The sequence below is a fragment of the Sphaeramia orbicularis genome, chromosome 2 (genome assembly GCF_902148855.1).
Source record: "Sphaeramia orbicularis chromosome 2, fSphaOr1.1, whole genome shotgun sequence".
Classification (NCBI taxonomy): Eukaryota; Metazoa; Chordata; class Actinopteri; order Kurtiformes; family Apogonidae; genus Sphaeramia; species Sphaeramia orbicularis.
The window spans coordinates 3,084,814-3,104,186 of NC_043958.1; the positions used below are offsets into that span (position 1 = coordinate 3,084,814).

General features: G+C 35.0%; 2 protein-coding genes across 2 annotated transcripts in view; one reads left to right on the forward strand and one right to left on the reverse strand.

The window, feature by feature from the left end:
* Nucleotides 1–19,373, reverse strand: part of LOC115431961 (NACHT, LRR and PYD domains-containing protein 3-like) — a 592,418-nt gene that overhangs the window by 411,241 nt on the left and 161,804 nt on the right. The window lies entirely within an intron of this gene.
* Nucleotides 18,302–19,373, forward strand: part of nab1b (NGFI-A binding protein 1b (EGR1 binding protein 1)) — a 36,951-nt gene continuing 35,879 nt past the window's right edge. Inside the window, exon 1 of the mRNA XM_030153214.1 lies at nt 18,302–18,785. The gene's annotated coding sequence lies outside the window, so the exon portion shown is untranslated. The remainder of the gene's footprint in view (nt 18,786–19,373) is intronic.

Here is a 19,373-nt window from a genome sequence, read left to right on the forward strand (position 1 = left end):
TATGATGCTAACACCACTTCTGACTCACTCGTCTTTTTAGTCCTTTTGAAAAAAGTACTTTCTCTGAGACCAAAAAGAAAGTGAAGAATTCCGAGGCTCAACATTAGACCCAGGTAAAGGTAACACCGAACAACACAGGAGTGATTCAGAAAAGTGGGATTGTTGTTTGACACTTAAGTTGTGGTTCAGCTTTTCAGTCACTGTACAGTGTTTTTACCCATAAGGCCGCAGTGCCACAAACAAAGCCCGACTTTAGAGCAGGATGAGTCAGTCTGACGATGCACAAACTGTAATAAATAAAAGATTATAAGTGGTTGTGATTTGGGATGTCATAGTAACAGCTTGAATGGTGGAAAGCAGGAAGTGCAGTTGACACATAAAAACATAAGGATTAGGGTAAAAAGGTTTGGGGTTAAGGGTAAAATAAGAAAGAAAAAGTTGTGAATATAATTATATATAAATTCAGCATGAACAAGACATGAAGCCTTGTTTTCTGTATTTAAGTCCACAAATATGGATGTATCTATTATGAAACCACAATCACGTCCAACTAAGGCTTTTACTGATTAACAATTTAAAACCTGTTAAACTCTGGTCCATTTGTTTCCTGTGGGAATCATTTCAACGTAACACAAAACAAGAGATTAGCTAAGTAAGTAAGCAGGAAAGTAAGACAAAATTTGCAACCATCGTGCCATAATACAACCTTTAGTTTTGTTTATTTTTCGCCTTTTGTTTCCTGTTTTTTCTATTTAAATTAACCTAAATTTGAGAAACATCAACAAAATTATGTTAAAATTACACTTATTTTTTAAAGACATTTCCTATTGTTCGTATTTGTTCAGGTTATTCACACTTATTGTGAAAGGATAGTTGGTAAATGTGAAGATTTTCGTGTAATTTTTACTTTTTTACACTAAAACAAAGAGAAAAGTTTGTAGTTGTCATTATTTATAGGTTATTATGATAGTATTTTACTTTGGCTCATATTATTCTGTATGTGGAACCTGAACTAAAATGTTTTTAACATCATTGATTATTAATATCTTCAGTGTAATTTGTACATGTCATGGGTGGGATTGGACTCTATGATGTTTGACACCCCTGGTTTAGATCTTCTATGTTTAAGTTTCCCCATTTTCCCTGTTGTTTGACTACCCTGTTGACGGACGGACGGACGGGTGGGTGGGTGGGTAGGTTTGGTGGATGATTCTATGGATGGATGGATGATTTGATGGATGGATAGACAGATGGATAGATGGATAGATACACACATTCAATTTTCACAACCACTCTATGATCAAAACAATACTCTAAGACAGGGGTGTCAAACATACGGTCCGTGGACCTAAACCGGCCCACCAAAGGGTCCGATCCCTCCCATGCAATGAACTTGTGAAATGCAAAAATTACAGTGAAGATATTAACAATCAAGGATGTTAAAGTCATTTTAGTTCAGGTTCCACGTACAGACCAATAGGATCTAAAGTAAAATACTATCATAATAACCTATGAATAATGACAACTCCAAATTTTTCACTTTGTTTTAATGTAAGACATATTGTGCGCTCACTTGAAAACCCTCAGCCTGACTTATCAGATGCACTACTGCCACCCAATGGTCTGACTTATCGGCGCATGCCAAAGTTTTTGGACAGACGGACGGACGGATGACTGATGACAAAACCCCGCGGCCAGTGTGGCCGAGGGTAAAAAGTAAAAATTACATGAAAATGTTCATTTACAAACTATCCTTTCATATAAAATGCAAATAACTTGAATAAATATGAACATGACATGTCTTAAAACAAAAAAGTGCAGTTTTAACATTGCTATACCTGTGACTGATTGTTTTGTGTATTTGTGGAGTATTAGTCTGCGTGTAAACGGGCTCAGTGAACAAAGGAGTGATGATGTCTTGCTCAAAATAAACAGATTATGAGAATAGATGGTGCTTCACTTTGTACTCGGTGGTTTTGATTGATTAATCAGTGAATCATGGGTCACACTGAGGTGTCAGGCAAAGGTTTTGGCAGTGACACATTCCCAAGGTGTTTGTTCTTGGAGGTGATTTGGACTTAAAATAGTGGTATGAGAGTGAAGGCAGCAGATTTCCACAGTGTCAGATTTGCAGCAGCCGGGCCCCTATAGCTGTTTCTGCAGTCCACACTCTGCAGTAAAGTTTCACACACGTAAACACTGCAGGAACACTGCAGTCTCTATCTGTATGTCACATAACCTCCGCCTACACACTCGACGCCCACACACATCCTTGCCCAAAACACCCACGAGTGTAACGTGTGTGCAAAGACCGACTCGCATTCACACAGACGCACACACACATCGCCCCTATACACACTCCCCACCCACGCATGCACACACGTGTTCAGTCAGACATAAGCTGCTCATACCATCCCACACTTTCTCAACAGACACAAAGTAAGACTCTGCTAACCAGCGAGCGTGTGCAAAAACACACCGGCTTTAGCTTTAGCCGTGCATATTAACACGCACACCAACGCTGCATCACACACCAGCCCTGGCCTCCATCGCAAACTCACAAAATATGTTGCACTTTTATAACAAGAAAAACCCTTCAAGTACTTTTTGAGCACATTTTTTTGATTCCACAACTAGTTTTTTTGTCCCTGTCACTTCCACGCCCGTCTAAGAACGTGTCTACCACCTAAATGGCAACACAACACAGGGTGGAGACAACAATAGGAGGCAAATGGCACCAAACTCCTGAGCAGAGGAGGGGGACTGTTGTTTTTTTAACCTCTTACTGTCCAAATGTATGCACAATTACATCCTCCTGAGACCCAGCGATGCATTTTCGTCTTCTGTAGTTGACAAGAGTTTCACAACTTTACTTAAAAAAAAACACTGTCCACTGCTAAGGACATTCCATAAAAAAAAAAAAAAGAAACGAAAAAAGGATGTGAAAAAACTGTTGCATCATCCTGTTTAAGATCAAGGTAATTATTTAATGTAAAAAAGCCAAAACTTTTACTTTCCTGGATCATAGGAGGATATAAAAAAGTACATTATTTGTGTTGTTACTGTAAAGCAGATGCTAAATTAAGTGGAAATTGTTAGTTTGAATATAACACCTATAATAATGACGACGCAAATTAGCGACATTAGACATAATGTTACTGCGTATATAGTCTATAGAGATTTATTGCATTACTATTATAACTTTGTCCTGCTGCTGTCAGTGATATTTTGTCATTGTGGGATTAATAAAGGTTCATTTAATCTAATATAATGCTGCTTTTATGTGCTATGGGAATTATGTTAAATACTAGTTGCGAACTTGAAAATTGCACATGAACGCATTTTCAACGTGAGAACTGGGAAAAAATTTTGATCCTCGAGCTGAAGAAAAGCTGATGAAAATAACCTTTGAACTTTTCAACATGGCGGAGAGCAACGAGGGGTTCATGGCGAAGGATGAAAATAAAGTTTTATTAACATTCTGTTGCTGTTAGCTGATGATTTTGCACATTTATAGCGTACTCAATTTGCAAAAACAATGCTGTAGCAGATGAATTCACACATCCAAAACTGTTTTAGCAGGTCATGGTAAATTATGTCAGACATTTATATTTCACTATGACAACAAAAGCACTTGAACACAACACACTCATAGTTTTGAATTCACTATTACTACACGATGTGATCTTCCCAACAGCACGTGAATGCAGCATAATTGTCATAATAGTAATTAAACAAATTCTCCATTCTTAGTTATGTAGATTATTTTATTGATGCTTCTAGTGATCAGTTCATACATAAGTAGGATTTAAATATAAAGGTGAACAAAAGAGAAAGAGAAATTTCGGGACGCTCCAGAATATTGAAGACAGTATGTTAAACCAAAAAAAGAAGACTATTTCGTTGTGGGTCTTTAACATCACTTTATGACGGAAATACCAAAAAAATAACATAAATAACAGTGTTGAAACTGATCCATGAACATCACGGATCATAGATAACCAGGTAACATGTGTATTCACAAAGAGTGTTAGATTAGATTAGATTAGATTAGATTAGATTAGATTAGATTAGATTAGATTAGATTAGATTAGACTGGTTTGGATTAGATTAGATTGGATTCGACTGGTTTGGATTAGATTAGACTAGATTAGATTAGATTACATTAGATTAGACTGGACTGGTTTAGATTGGATTGGATTAGATTGGACTAGTTTAGATTAGATTAGATTAAATTAGATTACATTACATTGGGTTGAATTAGATTAAATTAAATTAGACTGGGTTGAGTTATCTTAGATTACATTACATTACATTAGATTGGGTTGAGTTAGATTGGATTGGATGATATTAGACTTTATTGTTCCCACAATGGGGAAATTCAATGGTCAAGGCAGCAACAGAATAAACTGCGAGGAAAAAATGTGCAGCATAAAGATCATGTAAAAGACAATCAGTATAAAATAATAATAATAGTAATACAACTCTAATAACTATATACATATTAACAACAGACTGGAATTGCAACAGCACCTTAATACAAAACCAGTGGAATATGGAGGAGAATTCTCCACAACAGTCTATAAAGGGGTTAAACTCCTGCTTTTGGCATCACAGTCGTGCTGTAACCCATATTCCCTCCAAATGAAAAGGGACACTCCATGACAAGCACTACCACCGCCTGGAGACTGAATCATGCCGCTCTGTTGTTCCTCCTTTTTTTTTTTCCTCCAAAAGAGGAACTTGGATGAAAAGAGCTGCTTTTTTTTGAGCGCAAAGTGTTGAGGATGTGGGTTGGTGGAAAGGGGAGGGAGGGAAAGGGGAGGGGAGGCGAGGGGAGGGAGGGGAGGGGACTGAGGGGAGCAGAGCAGCGTGGGCGCTCTGACAGGGCGAGGGGCTGACAGGCCCAGGCGTGGGCGTGTCATTGAAATGTGTTTCTACTCCGGGGGGGAGAAGGGAAGGGAAGGGAAGGGGGGGGGGGGGGTTGCAATGAAAAGAAAAGAAGAAGAAGAGGGAAAAAAAGAGGAGAGCTGCTGCAGAAATTAAACGAACAGGCGTCTCCTGAACTGAAAAGTGAAATACGAAGAGGCTTCTTGCCAAATGAGAAACATCCACTGTTTGGAGGTTTCAGCAGGGAGGGGAGGACGAGGCAAAAAAAAAAAAAAAAAAAAGTGACGCCTACTCTTTGGGAATGATTGACAGGACGACATGAAAGCAGATTGCTGTTGTCGTGTGAAAACCTTGTAACTCTTGCTCTCGGTGGTTTGTTTTTTTTTATGTTTTTAGGACTAAATGAAAGGATGATTGGTGTTTTTTAGTTTTCAGAACATTATCAAAAAAAGAAAAAAATCTCCCAGCTCAGGAAAAGTCGGAGGATTTCATCGAGTTTCTAAAAACCTTAAGGAGAGGGAAGCTTTTTAATAATTTTGTGGCAAAGTCATAAGGCTTTTCCAGTATTTTCTGTAACCCCTTAATGCCTACATTTATTTTAAAAAATATGAAAAATAAGGAGGATATTCATAAATACAGCAACATCTACTGACTCTAAGAGGAAGGATGGAAAACACCTGACACTTGAGTAACAACAATAAATGCTTGAACAGAGCTGGAAATTAAAATCTTTCAGCACTGGTACCAATACCTTGGCTTCAACACCAGCTCTGAAATGACCGATTTCATACAAATTTTCATTTTAACAAAGATCATGACAACCAGGCATTATTCAGTGCCATAAAAGTATATCCCCTTACTGCCTATATGCATTTGCTATTATGTATTTTTAAAAAATTGTGTTGTTGCTATGACGCAGATGCTCAGTTTACTGGAGACTAACTACAGGAACTAACTATAAGTGTATTGTAGTACAACAATATAACTGCTTTTTTTTTTTTTTTAATTTTATTTTATTTTAGCCACTTTCTAAGTGAATGTGCTTCTTCAGCTCTTCTTCAAGTAATTGTAAATGGCCAGTCATTCAAACTCTGATTGAAAACAGATAAATAGGGTTAAAAATCTTAAAGTAAGTGAGTGGTAATGTCTTGCTCAAAATAAGCTCTCACGTAAATGCAAAATTAAATGGAGTTAATTTGAATATAACAACTATAATAGGCTAACTATAGTCACTTTTCTGTTGTCCCTAATATTGCGCAAATATAACTTGCGCATTTGAAATTTACTTAATGGAAAATGACAATTTCACTAAAATTCTAATTTTTTTGATTAAAAGTTTTTGCACTGGCATATACTAATTGCACTACGCCTGAAAACCACCTACAGCGCAAAAGCTTTTTAGTGAAAAATGACAAGGGTTTTGGCAAAATTGTCGTTTTTCCACGAGGTACATTTTTATGCCAAAATTATATTCGCACAATTTGAGGGTCGATGGAAAAGCGACTATTGTTTGTTCCTTCAGTTTGCATTGCCATAGTATCTTTATATATCTAATAATGTTGTGACCATACACAGTTATAATATCATCGCCTTTGTAAAATAATTGCCAGAGGAAACATAAAAAAACATAACCAGAAATTGAACATTTGATAATTTTGGGCAAAAAAGTCATTTTTTCAAAATATTTACTTAGGTAATTATTTAATGAAGGTGAAGATATGTACATTCACAAAGAGTGTTGAGCAGCACCTTATTAAGAAAACAATGGAATATTGAGGTGAACTTGCAATAATAGTCTACAAGGGGATACATGTCTGACTAAAACCCTCATCATTTTTTTGTTTGACAAGTATTTAGAGGTTCTTAAGCTGCAAAAACCTCCGTAGACGATGTTGCTGGTTTTTAATGGTGCTGTTGTGTAGATGTAACTCATGTCTATCATAAAGTAAACTGGAAAACTGGGACTTGTGGGAACTGGCAGCCTGGGTGTCAACCTACCTCACAGTGTGGGTGGACATCCTATTTCCTGGCAGCACGCTCGTTTTAATTTGTTCTTGTTGGGTTGTTGTTGTTAAATATCGAGTTGTGTATATATGTGTGTGTGTGTGTAGGTGAGGGTGGGAGGTTAGAAAGGAGGTCAGAACATGGAGATATGGAACTGATATTCCTTCATCCCTCCGTGTCTCGTAGAATTTGATTTGATCCCCGTCTGCTCGGAGGCTGATCTATGGGAACGCTGTTAGAAGGTCATATCTGCATAGTAACAAACACACACATACACACACACATATACACACACACACACATACACACACACACTAAAACGAACACACAAACAGAGCAGCCAGACATGGATTTAGACACTGAAGGTGGGCGGACTGGAATCCTACCTGCCTACCTGCTCCATGTGTGCATTTGGAAAACACATCATTAATGCTAAGTATGAAAGTTCAGTCAGTACTTTGACAAACAGTCCCATTTTGTATTTGACTTAAACTGACTCATTTAGGAAGTCTGTGACAAAATAAAAATCACATAATGTCAGTGATAAAAAAAAAGTGCATTTTTGTCATCTCAGACCACATTGTTTCTGCTGATTAGATAATAAAAAAATGCAATTTCCACTTTTTCTGGTTGTTCTGATTAATGTTATTTAACCCTGCTATGCATGAATTATTATCAAACTAAAAGTGATTATTTCTCTCAAAAAAGACTTAAATGTGTCTGATTGGATACATATATAAAAAGCAAATGTTTGGAGCTTAAACATAATTTTAATCATTAATATGGTTTTTAACCCATAAAGACCCAAACATCCGCCATCGACCATGTAACTCATGTAGGAAGGTGGTGGTTTAATGTGAAATCATGTCCTCCTTCCATATAAACAATTGCCTTTTTGTATTTTTTTTGTTTTAGGGGAAAATAACCTTATTGTTTTGAAGCAACTGTTCAACAGTAAATTAAATTGCATTCTTGTTTGTTTAACCGTCACAGAAGTAATCATCCATCATTGACCACAATCATCGACGGATTAATACCTGTTGATCCACCGATCCTGTCAATGCATGTAAATAATTGGTGTAAAATGCAGTTTGTCATCTTGTTATTTGTGGTAAAACATGTAAATAATTGAGGTAAAATGTATATATATGTAAATCTGCATAGTTATGGTAGGATACATTTTTACTGCATATTAACTGGCTTAAAGGAATCATATTGTTGACCAATAGAGGTCCCAGACCAGTTCCCAGGGGGACTCCGCATGTCAAGGCTAATTGGTCTGAGACGCAGTTATCAATTTGCTTCGATCTGGAAGTTAAAGACTCCAAAGGCCAAATCTGAATCATTGACCCCAATTTGACCTTGAAAATTAAGGTCAAGGTCGATACCCTTAGAACTTGACCAACAGCCTTCCAAGCTGCACCTAAAAGCTAAACTCCAAAACGGAGGTAAGACTCTTAAAATAGTTTTATCTGAGGTAGAAACACAGCTCTGTGACTGACTGCTGTACAAAAAAAATCTAATAAGGGAATCTAGAGGTCCAATAAACTTCAAAGTCTCATGACGCTTGAACATACCAACATGTTTCTGGGCTAATAATGCTGTATATAAATATTGCTGTCGTATTTTGAGGAGGTTTTTTTATGCATTGAAAACATAGTGAATCACCTTAGATTGAAAATGTCGGTGTGTTACATGTTCTGATATTCCTGTAGGGTTTCATATTCCAACATAATCAGCAATTTTCCTTTGATATTTGTTTTAGTTTCCTTCTGAAATTAATTAGAGGATCTGAAAAGCAAGCAGTCCCACCCCATCCACCCCCACACTGGCACACATACACACTCTGCAAATAGTAGTTTTCTCATCATTGGGCTTTTGAAGACAAATGAAAGGAACAGCGGCTTCAACTGTAAACGTCTTGTAATTTTTAGTTGTTTTTTTTTTTTTTTTCTTGCCACGTTCTGAGTGTGATGGAGGTGCTGCTGGTGGGAGGAGGGTGGGGTGGGGTGGGGGATGGGGGGGTTTGGAAGGGGTTGACAAAAGCTTTTCTTGGTTTTGTCCCCAGGGTGTTACACTGGTAGAGGCTGGCCTAATTCCCCAAAATAGCTCATTGATGGGGAATCAGACAGTCAAAGTGATCGCGTACAGATGTGATTGGAGCTGTTAGCGGCCCAGATAAGCGCTGAGGGCGTAACTCCGCAATCTGTCAAGAGACAAACGTTTAGATCCGACAATTTTTTACGCTTCCTCCAATAAGCAAATATTAAAAGTTTTCATCAAGTCGTGAGTTTGCTGTCAGTGCAATGGGACGTTGGGTTCGGGATTTAATCCTTTGTGAGGTATGCAAAGTTGGAGGAATATTTTCTTCCAGCTGCTGTTTGGTTAAGATCGTTGTACCTTTAATTACCCGATCCGCACCTGAAACCCAATTTCTCCTACATATGTGAGAACAATGCTTGTCTTATTAGGTTTTTTTTACTACCAGTGTAGAAGTTTTCAATGATTTAGTGTTGTATAAATATATTTCTTTGTAATGAGTATGATGCTAATGAAACAGAGGCTTTGCTAATTATCTTTTTTACTTCAAATTAATTTTATTGTCTCAGCACGTAGAGTTTGGATTCAAAATTTAATTAAAATCCCTTTTAGTAGGTGTTTAGTGATGTGCATCATTATGGCAACTAATTATTTTTCTGAAGTTATATTTTTGTGATAAATAATGAGGACATAGACCATGACACAATGTAGATCTTGGCCATGATTTCAGTTTGGTTTCAGTCTGACTTCAACACAACTTTTTTGATAGTTTATTTTTACTCGTAAGGTTGAAAATTTGTGACAGATGTATAATGCACCAATAAATCAGCAAATAATCAATTGAGACAAATATCTGTGTGTTAAAGCAGGCTTAATTTAATTTTATCCTTAATTTTTATTTGTATTATTTATATTTTGTATTCTATATTTGATCATATATTGACTGTTAGCATTTCTTTATGTTGTATAATATGTGCTGTGTTATGCAACTACCTTGGTGAAAATTAGCCTTGGCTATAATCTTGTGTATTTGCCGATTAGATCAGATAGAACTTTACTGATCCGGTAAATTAAGGTTCCAGTAAATACAAAGAATGTACCCATATAAGCAGAATTAGAAGGGGAAAAGGAAAAGAAAATCTTAACAATAACCCCAAAAACAGTAGCAAAAAGAGGCTATTGCTCATATAAGCACTAGTAGTAAATAATAGAAGTAGTAATATGTTCATTAATATGCATTGTTTCTTAATAAATAAATGAATATATACAAAATACAAATACAATCCGACATAATGACAAATGACATAACAAAATCTACCAAGATGAAAATAATGTGAAATATGAGACAAGAAGAAAACAAAACATTGAACATAGTATTTGGATTTAAAACATGTCTATTTTCCACATACAAACTGAACACTGACGCTATTTGTGAAACATGACAGTGAATTAAATCGTATCACTTGGTTAAATAGAGGGTGAAGTGGCCACGAGGGGATTAGTTACCTTAACTTTAACCATCATAACACACATACACAGGGATATTCCACCCAGGGCTTTGTGCCAGCCACTTCCCTGTGTTGGAAATCATTTACATGTTTCGTCACATCAGCACTGATTGTAAAGTTGTGAAATCTGATGTGAACATTTGCATATTGTCTTGTCTGACTGACATACATGTGCTGCTGTTCTTCCAGATACGTGAGTGTGGTTGTACAGAAGTCATTCAGTGACGAGCAAAACTATGTCTCAGACTCTTTTTATTACATTATTAATGTCACACAGATGCATTAGAGGCATATAATGAAATGTACTGAAATTGAGTACCACCCAGATGTGTTTTTGTCCAGACTCTAAATTCATTTTTTATCTCTAAGTGATTTATCACCATTTATTATATTATTATTATTATTAGTAGTAGTAGTAGTAGTTGTAGTAGTAGTAGTAGTAGTAGTAGTAATATAGTACTTCTACTACTACTACTTTTTAATTGTACAGCTGATTTTATGTCTTCTTAATCTATTCTTGTATTTTAGTCTATCATTTTGCTTTTTTATTCTTCTGTACGACGCTGTTTTTAATTGTACAGCTGTTTTATGTCTTTAATCTATTCTTGTATTTTATCCTTTTATTTTGGTTTTTCCCCTGTAAGTCGCTTTGGAAAAACGTGTCTGCCAAATGCATAAATGTAAATGTACTTCCATTTTTCAGTGTAAATCATGTATTTTCCTACATTTAATTCCCTGATCATGTAGACGTTCATTAAAGCTCAGAGTAAATTCAAAGGTTATAATATCAAAATAGAAAAAACTGAAGAACAAGTGATGTTTTCAGCAGAATAGCTACATTTCAGTTATACTTACAGGCTTTAACCTTTAAAACAAACCAAATCTACACATTAAACCTTAAATAAAACTGTGATACTTTACACAATATCATACTTCATTATTCTACTTGTTTTTGGGAGTAAAATTTAAAAGTTGTCAGAAAAATACCTGTACTTTCTCCTGTGTATATTGTCAAAACAGGCTTCACACTTTAGTTTTAACCCTGTTGTAGTGATTTCAAAATGGATTTAACCTTTTATAAGTGATTTATCACCATTTATTATAATATTATCCTCTGAATTTTGGATTTTTCATTAAAAAATCTGGTATTTTCATTTTAGACTCTTCTAGTGGTTTACAGATTTGACCATTTAAGTGGTTATTTGAGTTGTGTTCTGGTTTTGTTGAACTTTCAGCTGATGTTTCTCTGGTTACGTGGATGTATCGAATGTGTTGATTTTCTGTAATTAAGTCAGCCTTTGAGGAGCACAGACCAATATGATCTAAAGTGGTACAGACCAGTAAAATACTATCATTATAACTTATAAATAAATAATGACAAATGCAAATTTTTGTCTTTGTTTCAATGTAAAAAAGGAAAAATACATGAAATGTTTACATTTACCAACTATCCTCTCAAAAAATGTGAATAACCTGAAATATTTTAAGAGAAGTAAGTGTAATTTTATGATATTCTGCCTGTTACTAAATGTTTTGTGTATTTGTAGATGTGGACTGTGATCTGGAAGTTGCAATGCACATGTGTAAATGATAATCTGAGGCATAATATTGTTAAAATTTCACTTGTTTTTCTCAATAAATTTCAGGTTGTTCATATTTGTTTATGTTATTCACATTTTTTAAAGGATAGTTTGGAGATGTAAACAATTTCAGCATGTAATTTTACTTTCTTACACTAAAACAAAGACTAAAGTTTGTAGCTGACATTTATAGGTTATCATGTTTTTATTTTATGGATCTGATCGACTGGAGATCATATTGGTCTGTATTTTTGTATTTCACTGATGTAAATTGTTAGAGGATTGTTAGAATCAGGCATGTGACTGTATAAAGCTCTTTCATGCATGGCCTGACATGTTATGTATGACTTTTAACTCAGCTTTGAGTCTGTTCAGGTCACTCACAGCCATGTGAATCTCTCTATTTTAGCATGAACATCAGGCTTTCATGTGATTTGCTCTCTTCTCCTATCACCTTCAGTGTCTTGGCTAAAAAATTTGGCCAAACTAAACTGCACATAAACAAGCCAAGTTTTTTTTACTAGCAAAATGTTTTTGTTTGTTTTTTTCATATTTAGTTTCTCTCCATACTGTATATTACTTGGAAGTCATTTATTTCTTGCTTTGTATAATTTTTGTGCTGTTTTAAATTCCACCAGATCCCTTAATTTGAATGCATGTTAAAGTAAGAATAGTTTATTGGTATGTTGCAGATATCCTGTATTATTTATTATCCGTATCCGTAGCTGTTCAGACTGTATAAGCCAGAATAATTCCATGTCCCGGTACTTATATCAAAAAGTAAACATGGTGATTATAAGAGCATGTTGTGTTTGTGCTAGCTGTTAGCCACTCATAATGCGAATAGTTATAGTCTGAAACGGCTCATAAAATCTTCGCAATCTCCAAAAAGTAATTTTTAGTAAATCTGGAACAAAATCTGGCGTAGCTTTGACACCAGGTGCCATCGTCTTTTCACTTTAATTCACATTCATATGTAGAAATATCATGAAAAAAATCAGAGGTACCACAGGGCATGATACTGGGCCCAGAGGGTGTCCTGTTATTTAACATCAGAATGCACTTTTCGGAGTATTCTCTCAATAATTCTTCTTGTAAATCAGATCTACGGTCTTTCGACAAAAGGTTAGCAGAATCTGTAGTGCTACCCTGGCGACATGAAATCACTGTGGGGTTACAGGGACTTTTTGGGTGTAGGATATTTCAGTTCAACCTTGACAAAATCAACCATAAGAAGTTTTGTGGACATTACACCAATGAAACTGACTAAATACACAAGAGAGACACTTTACACACTCTTAACCCATAAAGACCCAGTGCTACTTTTATAGCAGTCCCCAAATGAATTTCTCTCAATATTTAACCTTTCTAAAGTGATGTATCACCATTTATTACCTCCACCAAGAAACGGTGGAGGTTATGTTTTCATTGTGGGTTTGTTTGTTTGTCTGTTAGCAAGATAAGTCAAAAAGTTATGGACGGAATTGGATGGAATTCTCAGGAAATGTTGATACTGGCACAAGGAACAAATGATTAAATTTTGGTGGTGATGGGGGGGGGGGGGGGGGCAGACAACTGATCTGCCTTGACAGAGGTTTGTGCTTGAGTTTTTTTTTTGTTTTTTTTTCCAATAAAAAACAGGTATTTTCCTACATTTCATTCACTGATCATGTAGATGTTCATAAAAGCTCATATTAAAGTTGACTGTCATAGTATCAGAAACAGAGAAAAATGAAGAAAACGTTACTTTTTCAACAAAATATATCCTTAACTGAACATAAAACAAGTGTCTCCATCCTCTGTCATTTATCTAACTCAATGGGTTTTACTGGGGAATCAATGTTGTAGAAGATGACAGTGTTTCCACATGCACTATGGAGCCTCCGAACGTTAAAATGGGTCATATCTGATGACCATGAAAAGATGACACACTGACTTTTACACCAATTATTTACAGCAATTGATAGGATTAATGGATCAATAGGTATTAAACAGTTTAGATCAGTGGATGTTTTTTGTCGCTGGTGGCTCTTTGGGTCTTTATGGGATAATTTTTTTTTTTATTTTATTTTTTTTTTATGGGGCCAGCCATGAAGGCCCTGACGGTCCACCACTGAAGATGAACAATGAGCTCATTCATCCACAGTCTTTTTTTAAATCCCAATAGCACAGAGGTCTTAACAAGATCACATCCTATGAAAGATTTCTCCAGTTTTAATATAGTTATAGGTAAACTGTATCTCTTCTTGTTTTCAAGCAGCTTTAATATTCCTTAAATCATCCCAAAACAGACATATAAACTCGTAGAATACAGAGTTTATAATAGTTAGAAAGAAATTCATTGACATGTCGCATGCACATTTCATTAAACATGCATTAAGTTTATACAATTAGACACGTTCAGCACAAACTGATACAAAAAAAGCACATAGTGACATCCTCACTGAGTATTGCAACAAAAGACTTTAATTACCAAAAGTGAAAATACCAACTAATTTTATAGAAGAACCTCCAAATAATATTATTGGATCATTATAGGGGACTCATTAATGTACTTTAATTTACTTGATTCATTTGTTAATAGTTATTCCATTGTTAATTGTATTCATTAGTTTATTAATTGCAGTGAACAGTTAACAGTATGTGGTGATATTATTCATTTTGATCCTATTCAAGTTATAGCTAAATGCAGTCAGACAAACATAGCATGAAAAATAAAAGTAAGTCTAAGTGATTAACTAAGTGATTTTGTGTTATAATAAAACTATGACTGTTTTAAAGTGGATCCATCAGTTAAAAGGAAATTTGATCAATATTTACTGTTGAACATGAAAAAAAAAATGAAGATCCATAATAAGAATGTAGTTTGAGAACACGAAGTGTGCAAACTGCTGTGTCTCTCTGTGGGTGTTGAACCTGCCTGTGTTTGGTATTCCGTGCAGAAAGCCTCCCACGCCCCGTGTGTCCGCCCACGCGCGGATTTGCGTCACGCAGGGAGCAGCGTGGGCGAGAGAGAGACAGAGAGAGAGGGAGAGAGAGAGTTAGAGAGAGAGAGAGGCTCTGTGGCAACCGCGCGGAATATCCCACTTTGTGCGTAAGGGCGCGTCAAGCTGCGCCTTTTACGCACGACGCAAACAGGAAGTGGTGACAAATTAAAAGCCGACGTTTTGTTGAATCTAGCGGCATCAGATGCACGTGAACAGATCTGAACAGGGTGCACGAGATTTTATTTCAGGTATGCATACATATTCACTTCACATTTACAGCCATTTTATTTCAACCTTTATTCTATTGTTTATTTCCATTTTTACTCTGGATTTTGAATTTCCTTGTATTTTTATATACAATGATAATTAATGAAATGTGTTTATAAATCTATTGATAACTGTAAGCTGTAACTGGAGGCACAAACACATTAATTGCTATTAAATATATTTAGTGCATCTCAATGAACAACATTATGACATAAAGTTGAGTAAAAAAATGACCTTGGATTAAACTAAAATATAAAGAATTGCCAGAATATTCATTTTTATTTATTATATTATATTATTATATGTGTTGATTTAAAAGGTCATGTTATAAATTAAGGAAGTTTCATTTTGTTGTTGAGGCTGAAGTATCAGAATGTGATGGAACGACTACAACACAGAGGCTGTGTAGGTGACGTCATGGTACTTTTTGTCTTCAGTCTGTTCAGTCTCTGATAATGTCTCTGCACTTTCAACATGACCAGACTTGTTGTGGTTTTCGTTCCTTTTGATAGTGACGTCACAGTCAAAGAATGAGGTGAAGTTTGGTTTTAACAATGAGATACAGTCCACTGAACTGTTTCACACCAGTCATCAACTCAGTCATTCAGTGGTTAGTTGCGTATATGTAGAGTTTATGCTAATTCATATTTTCGTGTTTTTCATAGTTTATATACCGTAATTCATTGGTGTAGGTTGTGTTTTTGTTGTGTTTAGAATCTAATTTTATAAGATTTGTACTATCCTTTCACACACAAAAGCGAATAACCTTTGAACAACCTGAAATATCTTAAGTAAAATAAGTGTAATTTTAACAATATTCTGTCTGTTACTAAATGTTTTGTGTATTTGTAGATCCACTGTGATCTGTAAGTTGTGAAACTGAAGGATAATAATGATAAAACTGCACTTATTTTTCTTTAAAAAAAATCAGGTTTTTCATATTGTTCACATTTTTTGTAAAAGATAATTTGTAATTATAAACATGTTCATAATGTAGCTGTACTTTTTTGTACTAAAGCGAAGAAAAAACTTTGTAGTTGTCATTATTTATAGGTTATTGTGATTGTATTTTACTGGTCTGACCCACTTGAGTTTGAATTGCACTGCAAATTGTAAAAATATTTTAAAGAATATTCAAGTGTAAGCTGAAAAGTAACAAAACTGCAAAAACTGTATAGATGTATAAAACCATAGAGATGTAAAGAACATACAGTATTTAAGTGCAGTGATAGTTCCATTTTATTACACATTGAATAAACTGATAAAAACTGCACTTTTTTTTTTTTTAAAAGAAAATTCAGGTTGTTCATGTTAATTACATTTTTTAAAGGTTAGTTTGTAATTCTAAACATGTTCATGATATAATTTTACTTTTTTTGTACTAAAGCAAAGAAAACACTTTGTGAATGTCATTATTTATAGGTTGTTATGGTACTACTTTACTGGTCTGACCCACTTGAGATTGAATTGCACTGCCAATTATAAAAATACTTTTAAGAATATTCAGTTGTTAGCTAATTATATGTGCAAAAACTGTAGACATGTGTAAAACCGTAGAGATGTAAAGAACATATATAAGTGCAGTGACAGCGAAAATGCACTTCCATTTTATTTCACATTGAATAGACTGATTAAAATTGTCACTGCACAATATCAGGTTTTTCATGTTGTTCACATATTTTTAAACATAGTTTGCAATTATAAACATGTTCATAATGTACCTTTACTTCAGAAAAATATGCAGTTGACATTATGTATAGGTTTAATATTATTATTTTACTTGTCTGGCCATTTGAGTTGAACTAAAATGAGTTTTACTGCTTTAAAACTAAGTCTAATACAGTGGCAGAAAAAAATATTAGACCATCAAAAGTCATCAAAACAATGGTTATGCAATCCAGTACTAACTCCTGTGTGTATCATGTAGAGCTGCAACCGATTAATCGATTAGGTGCTTGAAGCGAATGTAAAAATTCCCGATTCAATTAATCGACTCGAATTGTTTGAAGGGAAATATTCTATTGCAGTTTTCCTGAATTGAAGCTTCTTTGTGCGTCACAAATAAGCGTCCGTGTGAAACACAACAGTGGAACCAATGTTTAACAGCAGAGAAATGAAGGAAACAAAGCTTTGATTCAGGAGAATTGTGGTTGAATAGTTGTTTGGATCACTTAGAGTCGATTAATTGGTTGCAGCACTAGTATCATGTGACAAAAACAGACAAAAAAGAAAATAGAATGTCTAAAAGCACTGTTTTTGTCAGTACTGATCTAAGAACTGAAGTGATTTTGGTTATTATCAAGAAAACATGGAAAATGGACAGATATCAGCTCTGAAATTAAACAACTATGAGCTATTTTTCTTGTTTTCATTATATTTGTCCAAAGAAATGTACCTTTAGTTGTACCAGGAATTAAAATGAACAAGAAATGAAAGAAAACAAGGGTGGTCTAATAATTTTTTCCATTACAGTATACGTTTTAACCAAAGTTAGAGTTCTGTGAATAGAGCAGGTGTTAAAAAAATGTATGAGACATTAACAATCAAGTAAAAACAAACACAGTCCAACATTTGAACATTATTCTGCCTGTTACTAAATGCTAATGCGAAATTATTTGACTTGAGCTCATTTAGTTTTAAATGTTTTTTTTTTTCAGCTTTATTTAAATATCAGTTTACAAACTTTGTCAAACTTTTAACATAACACAATACATACAAGAGAATACAGCTGTAAAAACGAAATACAATCATAAAATCAATATAGGCACGAAATACATTTTCAATAATCCATATGCAATAAATAAATAAATAAATAAGTAAATAAATTCTCACCTAAAATTTCATCAAATGTCAGAAGAAACTTTTAGTTCTGTATGTGGAACCCGTTCTGAGGCTTTTATTTTGTCGTCTTCCGGAAACGCGCTCGTGTGTGCGTGCATGCGTGCTTTTGCGTGACAGTGGTGAGTTGTGCAGGGGAGTGGAGGGACGATGGGAGAGGACTGAAAACACTCACACACACACACACTGACACACACTGACTGGCTGCACCGCATGCACGCAACACACACTTGGAGGAAAAAGACGCAAGAAGGTCATCGGCTTTTTTTGTAATTATTTATTTTTTGTTATTAATAGGCGGACTTTTTTTTTTTTTTTTTTTTTTTTTTAAGATTTTTTTTTTTTTTTTTTTCTATTTTTAAACGTCAGGAGAAAGAAAAAAGTTTCCAGAAAGACAGCGGTATCTGTCGGTTAGAGCCAACACAGGCGGACAGACGCTCTTTTGCGCTTTGTGTCCATTGGAAATAACAGTTCCGTTTCTTTTTATAATTTAAATCTTTTCGTGGCTCGTTGTTGCTGCCGGATTTTTGTCAGTGCGGGATTTCCTCTCTTGTTCTTTTTTTTTTTTCTTTTTTCTTTTTTGCACAAATTGACACCGAGGCTTTTGTATCGATAAAAACTGAAGGAGGAGAGGAAGAACCGGACCAAAAGGGGGGGCACAAACTTACCAGGTAAGGCCTACTTAGCACGGAATGGAACAGAACAGTGAGCTGCATTTTTCTTGCAGCTGCTCATTTTTAATTGAAAAGAGTTGCCAGGCCAGGAGCAACAACACCACTGAACCCTCCATCTCCAACACTAATGTTAGAGGAAGTGCTTTTACGCATCATAGTGAGTCCGTGAACTCACCACGTCCACATCAGCTCCAATCCTTTGGAGGAATATTGTGGAGAGATAAAAATAGCACCGAGATAGCATGATAAAGCCATGACTGAGCAGCACAGACACAACATCAGACTGGAAGCGTGTCCTGTAGATTCACATTTATACATAAGAGAATGTTAAGAGGCTGAATCACATCAGACAATATTATAATTATAATTATTATATTAAAATTATATTATAAAAAATATCAAAACAGAAGTTGCTACAGGAGATGTCAGTTGAATATTATCATTGCCAACCTATTTTCAACAATATCACTTATGTTTATGGACAAAAATTGACAATTGCTTTAGCATTGCAGTACTTTGTTTTGTACATATTTGCAGTTTTCACTAAAAAAAGGACCATACATGTTAAGTCTGGGTGATAAACGG